Here is a 13,589-nt window from a genome sequence, read left to right as displayed (position 1 = left end):
GCCACTGTTACCATTACTATCATACTAATTTGCTACTAAATACTTTGATGCAGATACTAAGTTATCCAAGTGTGGTTGAATTGACAACTCAACTGCTAATACTTAAGAATATTATTTGGCTCCCCTTATGTTGAATCAATAAATTTGGGTTGAATACTCTACCCTCAAAAACTGTTGCGATCCCCTATACTTGTGGGTTATCAGGACCCTGCGGGTTCGAGAACTATGTAGACATGACCGAGATACCTCTCTGGTCAATAACCAATAGCAGAACCTGGATGCCCATATTGGCTCCTACATATTCTACGAAGATCTTTATCGGTCGAACCGCATAACAACATACGTTGTTCCCTTTGTCATCGGTATGTTACTTGCCCGAGATTTGATCATCGATATCTCAATACCTAGTTCAATCTCGTTATCGGCAAGTCTCTTTACTCGTTCTGTAATGCATCATCCCGCAACTAACTCATTAGTCATATTGCTTGCAAGCCTTATAGTGATGTGCATTACCGAGAGGGCCCAGAGATACCTCTCCGACAATCGGAGTGACAAATCCTAATCTCGATCTATGCCAACTCAACAAGTACCATCAGAGACACCTGTAGAGCACCTTTATAATCACCCAGTTACATTGTGATGTTTGGTAGCACACAAAGTGTTCCTCCAGTATTCGTGAGTTGCATAATCTCATAGTCATAGGAACATGTATAAGTCATGAAGAAAGCAATAGCAATATACTAAACGATCAAGTGCTAAGCTAACGGAATGGGTCAAGTCAACCACATCATTCTCCAATGATGTGACCCTGTTAATCAAATGACAACTCATGTCTATGGCTAGGAAACATAACCATCTTTGATTCAACAAGCTAGTCAAGTAGAGGCATACTAGTGACACTCTGTTTGTCTATGTATTCACACATGTACTAAGTTTCCGGTTAATACAATTCTAGTATGAATAATAAACATTTATCATGAATTAAGGAAATAAATAATAACTTTATTATTGCCTCTAGGGCATATTTCCTTCAGTCTGCCACTTGCACTAGAGTCAGTAATCTAGTTCACATCACAATGTGATTTAACACAAATATTCACATGTGTATGTGATTAACACCCATAGCTCACATCGTCATGTGACCAACTCCCAAAGGATTTACTAGAGTCAATAATCTAGTTCACATCGCTATGTGATTAACACCCAAAGAGTACTAAGGTGTGATCATGTTTTGCTTGTGAGAGAAGTTGGGTGTGTCACATTCAGAGCCGTATGTATTTTGCAAATATTCTATGTCTACAATGCTCTGCACGGAGCTACTCTAGCTAATTGCTACCACTTTCAATATGTATCTAGATCGAGGCTCAGAATCATCTAGATAGGTGTCAAAGCTTGCATCAATGTAACTCTTTACGATGAACTCTTTGTCACCTCCATAACCGAGAAATATTTCCTTATTCTTCTAAGGATAATTCTGACCGCTGTCTAGTGATCTACTCCTAGATCACTATTGTACTCCCTTGCCAAAATCCGGGCAGGGTATACAATAGGTCTGGTACATAGCATGACATACTTCATAAAACCTATGGCTGAGGCATAGGGAATGACTTTTCATTCTCTTTCTATTTTCTGCCGTGGTCGGGTTTTGAGTCTTACTCAACTTCACACCTAGCAACACAGGTAAGAACTCCTTCTTTGACTGTTCCATTTTGAACTACTTCAAAATCTTGTCAAGGTATGTACTCATTCAAAAAACTTATGAAGTGTCTTGATCTATCTCTATAGATCTTGATGCTCAATATGTATGCAGCTTCACAGGGGTCTTTCTTTGAAAAACTTCTTTCAAATATCCCTTTATGCTATCCGGAAATTCTATATCATTTCCAATCAACAATATGTCATCCACATATAATATTAGAAATGCTATAGAGATCCCACTCACTTTCTTGTAAATACAGGCTTCTCCAAAAGTCTATATAAAACCATATGCTTTGATCAACTCATCAAGGCGTATATTCCAACTCCGAGATGCTTGCACCAGTTCATAGATGGATCACTGGAGCTTGCACACCTTTTTAGTACCTTTAGGATCGACAAAACCTTCTGGTTACATCATATACAACTCCTCTTTAAGAAATATCCATTTAAGGAATGCAGTTTTGACATCCATTTGCCAGATTGCATAAAATATGGCAACTACTAACATAATTTGGACAGATTTAAGCATCGCTACAGTTGAGAAAATCTCATTGTAGTCAACACCTTGAACTTGTCGAAAACCTTTTTACAACAAGTCGAGCTTTGTAGATAGTAACACTACTATCAGTGTCCGTCTTCCTCTTGAAGATCCATTTATTTAATATGGCTTACCGATCATGGGGCAAGTCCACCAAAGTCCACACTTTGTTCTCATACATGGATCCCATCTCAGATTTCGTGGCCTCAAGCCATTTCGTGGAATCTGGGCTCATCATCGCTTCCTCATAGTTCGTAGGTTCATCATGGTCTAATAACATGACTTCCAGAATAGGATTACCGTACCACTCTGGTGCGGACCGTACTCTGGAAGACCTACGAGGTTCTGTAGTAACTTGATCTGAAGTTACATGATCATCATCATTAGCTTCCTCACTCATTGGTGTAGGAATCACTGGAACTGATTTATGTGATGAACTACTTTCCAATTCAAGAGAAGGTACAATTACCTCATCAAGTTCTACTTTCCTCCCACTCACTTCTTTCGAGAGAAACTCCTTCTCTAGAAAGGATCCATTCTTAGCAACGAATATGTTGCCTTCGGTTTTGTGATAGAAGGTGTACCCAACAAGTTTCCTTTGGGTATCCTATGAAGACGCATTTCTTCGATTTGGGTTCGAGCTTATCAGTTTGAAGCTTTTTGACATAAGCATCACAACCCCAAACTTTAAGAAACGACAACTTTGGTTTCTTACCAAACCATAGTTCATAAGGCGTTGTCTCAACGGATTTTGATGGTGCCCTATTTAAAGTGAATGCAACTATCTCTAATGCATAACCCCAAACGATAGTGGTAAACCGATAAGAGACATCATAGATCGCGCCATATCCAATAAAGTGCGGTTACGATGTTCGGACACACAATAACGCTGTGGTGTTCCAGGTGGCGTGAGATGTGAAACTATTCCACATTGTTTTATATGAAGGCAAAACTCGTAACTCAAATATTCTCCTCTACGATCAGATCGTAGAAACTTTATTTTCTTGTTACGATGATTCTCCACTTCACTCTGAAATTCTTTGAACTTTTCAAATGTTTCAGACTTGTGTTTCATTAAGTAGATATACCCATATCTGCTCAAGTCATCTGTTAAGGTCAGAAAATAACGATACTCGCCACGAGCATCAACACTCATTGGATCGCATACATCGGTATGTATTATTTCCAATAAGTCAGTAGCTCGTTCCATTGTTCCGAAGAACGGAGTTTTAGTCATCTTGCCCATAAAGCACGGTTCACAAGCATCAAATGATTCATAATCAAGTGATTCCAAAAGTCCATCTTTATGGAGTTTCTTCACGCGCTTTACACCGATATGACCCAAACGGCAGTGCCACAAATATGTTGCACTATCATTATCAACTTTGCATCTTTTGGCATCAATATTATGAATATGTGTATCACTATGATCAAGATTCAATAAACCATCAACATTGGGCGTATGACCATAGAAGGTTTTATTCATGTAAATAGAATAACAATTTATTCTCTGTCTTAGATGACTAATCGTATCGCAATAAACATGATCTAATCATATTTATGCTCAACGCAAACACCAAATAACATTTATTTAGGTTCAACACTAATCTCTAAAATATAGGGAGTGTGCGATGATGATCATATCAATCTTGGAACCACTTCCAACACACATCATCACTTCACCCTCAACTAGTCTATGTTTATTCTGTAACTCCTGTTTCAAGTTACTAATATTAGCAATCGAAAAAGTATCAAATACCTAGGGGCTACTATAAACACTAGTAAGGTACACATCAATAACTTGTATATCAAATATACCCTTGTTCACTTTGCCATCCTTCTTATCCACCAAATATTCAGGGCATTTCCGCTTCCAGTGACCATTTCCTTTGCAGTAGAAGCACTCAGTTTCAGGCTTTAGTCCAGCTTTGGGCTTCTTCACGGGAGTGACAACTTGCTTTCCATTCTACTTGAAGTTACCTTTCTTTTTCTTTACCCTTTTCTTGAGACTAGTGGTCTTATTAATCATCAACACTTGATGTTCTTTTCTTGATTTCTACCTTCATTGATTTCAGCATCATGAAGAGCTCAGGAATCATTTTCGTCATCCCTTGCATACTATAGTTCATCATGAAGTTCGAGTAACTTGGTGATGGTGACTAGAGAACTCTGTCAATCACTATCTTATCTGGAAGATTAACTCCCACTTGATTCAAGCGATTGTAGTACCCAGACAATCTGAGCACATGCTCACTGCTTGAGCTATTCTCCTCCATCTTTTAGCTATAGAACTTGTTGGAGACTAAATATCTCTCAACTCAAGTATTTGCTTGAAATATTAACTTCAACTCCTGGAACATCTCATATGGTCCATGATGTTCAAAACGTCTTTGAAGTCCCGATTACAAGCCGTTAAGCATGGTGCACTAAACTATCAAGTAGTCATCATATTGAGCTAGCCAAACGTTCATAACGTCTGCATCTGCTCCTGCAATAGGTCTGTCACCTAGCGGTGCATCAAGGACATAATTCTTCTATTCAGCAATGAGGATAAACCTCAGAACACAGACCCAGTCCGCATCATTGCTACTATCATCTTTCAACTTAGTTTTCTCTAGGAACATATAAAAAACATCGGGAAGCTATACGTGAGCTATTGATCTACAACATAATTTCCAAAATACTATCAGGACTAAGTTCATGATAAATTAAAGTTCAATTAATCATATTACTTAAGAACTCCCACTTAGATAGACATCCCTCTAATCATCTAAGTGATCACGTGATCCAAATCAACTAAACTAGTTTCGATCATCACGTGGAATGGGGTAGTTTTCAATGGTGAACATCACTATGTTGATCATATCTACTATATGATTCATGCTCGACCTTTCAGTCTTAGTGTTCCGAGGCCATATCTGCATATGCTAGGGTCGTCAAGTTTAACCCGAGTATTTCTGCATGTGCAAAACTGGCTTGCACCCGTTGTAGGTGAACGTTGAGCTTATCACACCCGATCATCACGTGGTGTCTCGGCACAACAAACTTTGGCAATGGTGCATACTCATGGAGAACACTTATACCTTGAAATTTAGTGAGAGATCATCTTATAATGCTACCGTCAATCAAAGCAAAATAAGATGCATAAAAGATAAACATCACATGCAATCAATATAAGTGATATGATATGGCCATCATCATCTTGTGCCTTTGATCTCCATCTCCAAAGCACCGTCATGATCACCATCGTCACCGGTGCGACACCTTTATCTCCATCGTAGCATCGTTGTCATTTCGCCAACTATTGCTTCTACGACTATTGCTACCGCTTAGTGATAAAGTAAAGCAATTACATGGAGATTGCATTGCATACAATAAAGCGACAACCATATGGCTCCTGCCAGTTGCCGATAACTTTGTTACAAAACATGATCATCTCATACAACAATTTATATCACATCATGCCTTGACCATATCACATCAAAGCAAGCCCTGCAAAAACAAGTTAGACGTCCTCTACTTTGTTGTTGCAAGTTTTACGTGGCTGCTACGGGCTTCTAGCAAGAACTGTTCTTACCTATGCATCAAAACCACAACGATATTTCATCAAGTTAGTGTTGTTTTAACCTTCAACAAGGACATGGCGTAGCCACACTCGATTCAACTAAAGTTGGAGAAGCTGACACCCGCCAGCCACCTATGTGTGAAGCACGTCGGTAGAACCACTCTCGCGTAAGTGTAGGCGTAATGTCGGTCCGGGCCGCTTCATCCAACAATACCACCGAATCAAAGTATGACATGCTGGTAAGCAGTATGATTTGTATCGCCTACAACTCACTTGTGTTCTACTCGTGCATATAACATCTATGCATAGACCTGGCTCAGATGCCACTATTGGGGAACGTAGTAATTTCAAAAAAATTCCTACGCACACGCAAGATCATGGTGATGCATAACAACGAGAGGGAGAGTGTATCTTCATACCCTTGAAGATTGCTAAGCGGAAGCGTTTATCAACACGGTTGATGCAGTCGTACACCTTCACGATCCGCCCCGATGAAGTACCAAACGTATAGCTCCTCCGCGTTCAGTACACGTTCAGCTCGATGACGCCCTCGCCTTCTTGATCCAGCAAGACAGGCGAAGAAGTAGATGAGTTCCAGCAGCACAACGGCGTGGTGATGGTGTTGGTGAAGAAAAATCTCCACAGGGCTTCGCCTAAGCACTACGAAAACTATGACGGAGGATAAACTAGAGGGGACAGGGTTGCCGGCACATGGCTTGGTGTTTCTTGATGTGTCTTTGGTGCTAGCCCTGCCCCTCTATTTATATGTTGAGCCTTGGGGTAGAAACTTGGAGTAAAAGCCTCCACAAAGTCGGTTTCACCCGAAAGGCAAGAGTCCTTTTTGGACTCTAGGGCCAGACGCCAGGGTTCCCGGCGTGTGAACCCAGACGCCAGGGACCCTAGCGTCTGGCCCTTGGACCCCTGTACTCCGACCGATCCAAGTACCGAACGTACGACACCTCCGTGTTCAGCACATGTTCAGCTTGATGACGTCCCTCGTACTCTTGATCCAGTTGAGGCCGAGGGTGAGTTCCGTCAGCACGACGGTGTGGCGACGGTGATGATGATGCTACCGGCGCAGGGCTTCGCCTAAGCTCCGCAACGGTATGATCAAGGTGTGTAACCGTCGAGGGGGGCACCGCACACGGCTAAAACATCAACTTGTGTGTTCTAGGGTGCCCCCCTGCCCCCGTATATAAAGGAGGGAGGGGAGGCTGGCCAGCCCTCCTTGGTGCGCCCCAAAGGGGGAATCCTACTAGGATTCCAAGTCCTAGTAGGTTTCCACCAAGAAGGAGAGCGGGGGAAGGAATGAGAGGGAGAGAGGGAGAAGGAAAGGGGGGTGTAGGATTGAAAGTATGTCTAGAGGGGGGTGATTAGACTACTTGACCAAATAAAAACTTATCCTTTTCCCAGTTTTAGTCTTTGGCAGATTTTAGCTAACTTAGCACAAGTTAAGCAATCTCAACACAATTCAAGCAAGCATGCAAAGAGTATATGAGCAGCGGAAAGTAAAGCATGCAACTTGCAAGAATGTAAAGGGAAGGGTTTGGAGAATTCAAACACAATTGGAGACATGTCTGTTTTTGTCGTGGTTCCGATAGGTGGTGCTATCGTACATCCACATTCATGGAGACTTCAACCCACGAAGGGTAACGGCTGCACGAGTCCACGGAGGGCTCCACCCAAGAAGGGTCCACGAAGAAGCAACCTTGTCTATCCCACCATGGCCGTCGCCCACGAAGGACTTGCCTCACTAGCGGTAGATCTTCACGAAGTAGGCGATCTCCTTGCCCTTACAAACTCCTTGGTTCAACTTCACAATCTTCTCGGAGGCTCCCAAGTGACACCTAGCCAATCTAGGAGACACCACTCTCCAAGAAGTAAAAAATGGTGTGTTGATGATGAACTCCTTGCTCTTGTGCTTCAAATGATAGTCTCCCCAACACTCAACTCTCTCTCACGGGATTTGGATTTGGTGGAAAGAAGATTTGAGTGGAAAGCAACTTGGAGAAGGCTAGAGATCAAGATTCATATGGTAGGAATGGAATATCTTGGCCTCAACACAAGTGTAGGTGGTTCTCTCTCAGAAAATGCAAGTTGGAAGTGTAGGTTTGTTCTAATGGCTCTCTCCACAAATGAAGAGGAGGTGGAGGGGTATATATAGCCTCCACACAAAATCTAACCGTTACACACAACTTGCCAATCTCGGTGGGACCGAATTGAGAAACTCGGTCAGACCGATTCAGCAAATCTAGTGACTGTTAGGATTTTCGGTGGGACCGACATGCAACTCGGTAGGACCGATATGGTTAGGGTTAGGGCATAATGAAATCTCGGTGAGACCGATTACACAAACTCGGTGGGACCGATTTTGGTAATAAGCTAACCAGAGAGTTGGTCAGGTAAACTCAGTGGAACCGGTTCGCTCATTTCGGTGAGACCGAAATGTTACGAAAAGGAAATAGAGAGTTTACATTGCAATCTCGGTGGGACCGATCGCTCATCTTGGTGGTACCGAAATGTTACGAAGGGAAACAAAGAGATTACAATCCCATCTCGGTGAGACCGAGATCCCTATCGGTGAGACCAATTTGCCTAGGTTTTGTGGCAGTGGCTATAACATCTGAACTCGGTGGCGCCGGATAGAAAGAATCGGTGGGGCCGAGATTGACTTTTGGTTTAGGTCATATGTGGATGTGAGAAAGTAGTTGAGGGCTTTGGAGCATATCACTAAGCATTTTGAGCAAGTAAGCCATTAAGCAACACCTCATCCCTCCTTAATAGTATTGGCTTTTCCTATAGACTCAATGTGATCTTGGATCACTAAAATATAAAATGTAGAGTCTTGAGCTTTGAGCTTGAGCCAATCCTTTTGTCCTTAGCATTTTGAGGGATCCACTTTTCTCATCCATGCCATGCCAATCATTGAGCTTTCCTAAAATATTCATCTTGAAATAGCATTAACTCAATGAGCTATATGTTGTTAGGAATTACCAAAACCACCTAGGGATAGTTGCACTTTCAATCTCCCCCTTTTTGGTAATTGATGACAACATATAGATCAAAGCTTCGACAAATGATAATAAGATTGAAAAACATTGTCGCTTTGAGAAGTATGTGAAATGTAAGAGCTCCCCCTAAATTCGTGCATAGTTTAAGATTTGCTTTGGACTGCAAATGCACAATGAGTTAGGATCATGAGTTACTCTTCCATGTCACATACATCTTGGTGGAGCGCTCAAAATGATAATAATTAAATACATGCACTCATCACCAAGCAAAGTGAGTGATCATATAAAGATAAAAGGATAATGTCATCCAACAAGCATTAAGGTAGCATATGATCAAACACATGATCATCCAAGTATCTCACAAACATGAAGTATCTCAAACAAGAAAACAAAGTTCAACCACCAAAACAAGACAGAACAAAAGCAACACTCTCTCTCGAAGCCTATGATCTATACATTTTTCTCCCCCTTTGGCAACAAGTTACCAAAAAGTTCATAGAAAATGCATAGTACTAAATCGACTCTCAGGCTTGGTCTTCAGGTGGTGGTGTAGATAAGACTCCAAGGACGAAGGCATCAGTTGATGTAGATGGATCTGGTGGAGTAGGTGCTGGAGCTGGTGGCACCGAAGTTGTAGCTGGTGCATATGAAGTTGCTCTTGTGTCTGGAACAGGCATTGCAGCTGATCTCTGAGCTCTGGGCACTCTGGCAAAAGCATCAGTAGTAGTCTTGCCCTTCCTCTCCTGCATGTCATCCTGAAGTTGCTCAACAACTGATTGTATCTTAGTGAACTTCACATCCAAGTCATAGAACTTCTGCTCCATGATCCTCTCCAGGCTCTCCTGGTTTTGAGTCAGGGTGGCCAATCCCTTCTCAATCCTCAGAGTGGAGGCAATCAAGTAGCCAAGCTGATCTTGCTTGCTCTTCAAGAAGTACTAAGATGCCTCATCAATGGTTGCCATCTTTGCAGCCTTTTCAGTCCTTGCCTTCTCCTTCTTTGCTTGTGCTTGCAAAGAAGATGGTTCATCTTCATCCATTACTACTGTGTTATCCTCAAAATCTGGATAGATGGGCATGTGTTCCTTGTCCAAGAGGTATGTGCCAGTGCCCATCTTGGAGTTGATTAGCTCCTGGATCTGTGGGGCATATCCACAACTTCTCTTCTGATCTGCAGTTTTCCTCTTGATAGTTTCTACTATGAGGCTCATGACCTTGAACTTTCGAGGCACATCAAATATGTGAAGTAGGTTGATGGCATGACCTCTGATCATCTTGTGATCACCAGACTTAGGCAAAAGAGTGTGCCTGAGGATCCAGTTGATTGTTGGCAATCCCGACAGAAGGTAATGTACTGATCCAAACTTGTGTGTTTCAATAGCAGGGATCTCTCTGTACATATGTGCCATGGAGTTTTGATCCTTCTTCTTCTTGGCATAGACATCCAAGTCATCCTCTTTTTCCTTAGGTGCATTGATCAACTTTGCCCATTCTTCAATAGTTGATTGGTACCTTGCACCTTCAGACATCCATACTATCCTTCCATCTGGGTAGAAGTGGGCTGTGGAGTAGAACTGCATAATAAGCTCATCATTCCACTTTGTGAGCTTCTGCCCAACAAAGTCATCCACCCCACAAGCATTGAAATTGTCATATACACCAGGATAGTGCTCTTCATTCTCCTTGATATATTTCAAGTCCACCCATCTCATGTCACAAACAATTGGCTTCTTGTCAAGCAGCACAGTCTCATAGAAATCATGTTGTTCCTTTGTATGGAACCTGTAGTCCACAACAGTTCTCCTCCTGACTGCATAGGGATCAGTCAACCTCCACTGCCTGAGACCTGCATCCTTTCGCAGCTTCATATCCTCAGCTACAGGATGAGCATCATTGTGATCTGGAATTTTGGGATTCAACTTTCTCAAGACATGTTCATCATCATCATCTTCTTCAACAGCAGCTTCAGGCACTAGGGCCTTGTTCTTCTCTCCAGCAGGAATGTTCCTAGTATTCCTCTTGGGTGCAATTTTAGGCTTTGGAGCAACTGCCTTAGGAGCTTCTTTGGGCTTTGATGAAGCAGCCCCTGACCTGATGGTATCACCCATAAGCTTCTGAGCTTTAGGTGCTGGTGCAGCAACCTCTTCTTCTTCTTCCTCTTCCATCATGGAAGGCTTTCCAACAACCCTGGCCATGGTCTTCTTGACCCTTTCCTTCCTCTTCTTCCCTTCCTCAGTAGCCTCTTTGGGTTCATATTCCAAAGGCACTTGAGTAGAGGCTTTGGCCTTAGACATGGGAATTCTCTTTGCAGGTGCTTTGGTCTTCATACCAGGCTTAGTGGCAGCAGCTGTGCCATATTCCTTCTTGAGCACCTTCTTGGAAGTGGCATCATCCTCAACAACCACATAGTCTTCATCTTCAGACTCTGAGGTTTTCTTCTTTCTGGCCCTGGTGGCTGCCTTAGGCAAGTTGCTAGGTGTGCTTCTGCTACCATCATAGCTGCTAGAGGGACTAGTGCCCTCACACATGTGAACCTGCTCCTCAGACTTGTTATGACTGTCACTTTGATCAGACATGTTGCAAACACTGACAGCAGACCCTGTGAACAGATATAGATGAGGTAGATAGGATGAGCATCACAAAATATAGAGGTTTTTGCAAGAGAATGGATTAAAAACTTAGTTTTAGTTTTCCACAAAAAGCATTTCGGATCTACCGATTTGTAAACTCGGTGATACCGAAGCAGCTTTTGGAACCTAAACTAGTGAACTCGGTCAGACTGAGTCACAGTTCGGTGGCACCAAGACTGCTAGGGTTTCACAAAGTCCTGAACTTGGTCACACCGATTTGCAATTCTCGGTCGGACCGAGAATCACATGTGCAAATGCCTTAGCCAAGTCGGTGGAATCGAGTTCTATAACTCAGTTGGTCCGAGATGGTTTCGGCGGAAACCTAACCCTAAATTTTCAATCCAAACCTAATCTATGTAGTGTTTTTACTGGATAAAGTGATCTCAATCGTGTCAAGATACATGGCGAAAACAATGTGCTAGGAATCGGAGTGAGATTAGCACAAGGATCAAGTCCAAACCCTAGTTCGGTGATGGACTTGCTACGATGGCAACAGCGGAGATGATTCCCGTTGACGGCGGCGGAGACTAGCGGCAGGAGGCAGCTGGCGACGAGGAGGACGATCCGGAGACCCAAGAGGCAGAGCGGGCTGAGCGCGGGCGAAACAGTTCGGAGAAATTTCCAAAAAATTTGCCCATGGATATATATAGCCCGACCCTGTCGGTGTGACCGAGTGGAACAACTCGGTGGCACCGAGATGCATTACTGCAAGCAGTTACTGCAACTCGGTGTGACCAAAAAGTTCAAATCGGTTGCACCAAGATTGAAAACCTAGATCGGCTTAGTGATCTCGGTATGACCGAAATGGAAGAATCGGTCAGACCGAAACGCACAAATAAGTTTTGGAAGTTTAAGTCCATGACGAATCGGGGACTCCGAGTGCTCCTCACACAGAGTGGTTCGAATCTGAGTTGATCAAACTTTGTGATGTAGCAAAAATAGAGTTTGAGACAAGAAAAGCATAGATAGCTAGAGAAGATTCTTAGGCATTCTTGTCCATCCACTTCGCAAAAGAAAAGAGACCAATCAATCAAAACAACAAGTGGATGTCCTCGAATGAGTAAAATATGCAACCAACATGCTCACACAATAAAATGACAAATGAAATATGTGGCAAAGCATGCACATCCATTCTAGCATCTATCAAGCAATTGGCGATGACTAGGTCATCTATATATGAGTATATTGACTTAGGAGTCAAATGAGAACATTTGATCATAGGTCATACTCATCGTTTAAGCTCAAGTGGGGTTGCCACTTTTACATAATGCATTGTTGTGTTCACACCATTAGAGTTGCTTTGACTCAATTCTTAGAGTAAAGCTCCCCCTAGATGTGAGATCCCCCCTAAGAGGGATGAACTAACCTTGGGTTTTGTCGATGATGACTTCATGTAGGTGTTGAAGATGTGGATGCTCAATGTTGATGTAGATCATTTGGAGCAATCCTTTGGAGTGAGTTGCGCTTTCAATACCTACACGGGTTAGTCCCACAAGGAACAAACAAGGATATCCATAGACATAGAGTGATGCACACACAAAATGATGTCTATGAAAGCATTAGGTTACCTTGTCCCTTGTCTTAACAACAAGAGGGTTTGTGACTCCGTGAACTAGTGCAAGATGTGGAAGTTGATTGCATTTGTCCTTGCCAAAATGATAAGAGTGAAGTATGTTGGCGGAGTCACCCTCAAGAACTCTCTAGTTCTTCTTCTTCGAGATCCACATCATCTTGATGGGAATCCTTGGAGTTGTAGTCATAATTGATGAAGTAGAACTTGACGTAGTCTTGGGAACCCACTTGACCAAAGCCTTGGGAGCTTCTTCAAATGCATCAATCTCCTCTTGAAGCTCATCCTTGCCTTTTTGCTTGTGGTCTTGTGGTGGAAGATCATCTTGAGCTTGTGTCCCTTTGAAGGAAGTAGGATCATACTTCTCTTGTTGAGGAACAAACTTCGTCTTGAGGTATTGATCTTCTTCCCACTCAACTCCATTGGCATTGAACTTTCGTTAAAAACCAACACCTTGGTTCTTCCGGTGCCTTCCTTGCTTGCGTACAATTTCCTCGAATTGCTTACTTCCGGCAAGGCTCTTGTAAAGACATTTCTCTATAATTCCCTTCAATAAGCTATTTTCTTGCTCAAGTGTAAC

Source organism: Triticum aestivum, chromosome 6B (genome assembly GCF_018294505.1).
Source record: "Triticum aestivum cultivar Chinese Spring chromosome 6B, IWGSC CS RefSeq v2.1, whole genome shotgun sequence".
Taxonomy (NCBI): Eukaryota; Viridiplantae; Streptophyta; class Magnoliopsida; order Poales; family Poaceae; genus Triticum; species Triticum aestivum.
The sequence above is the reverse complement of the archived record's forward strand: the minus strand, read 5'-3'. Positions refer to the sequence as shown.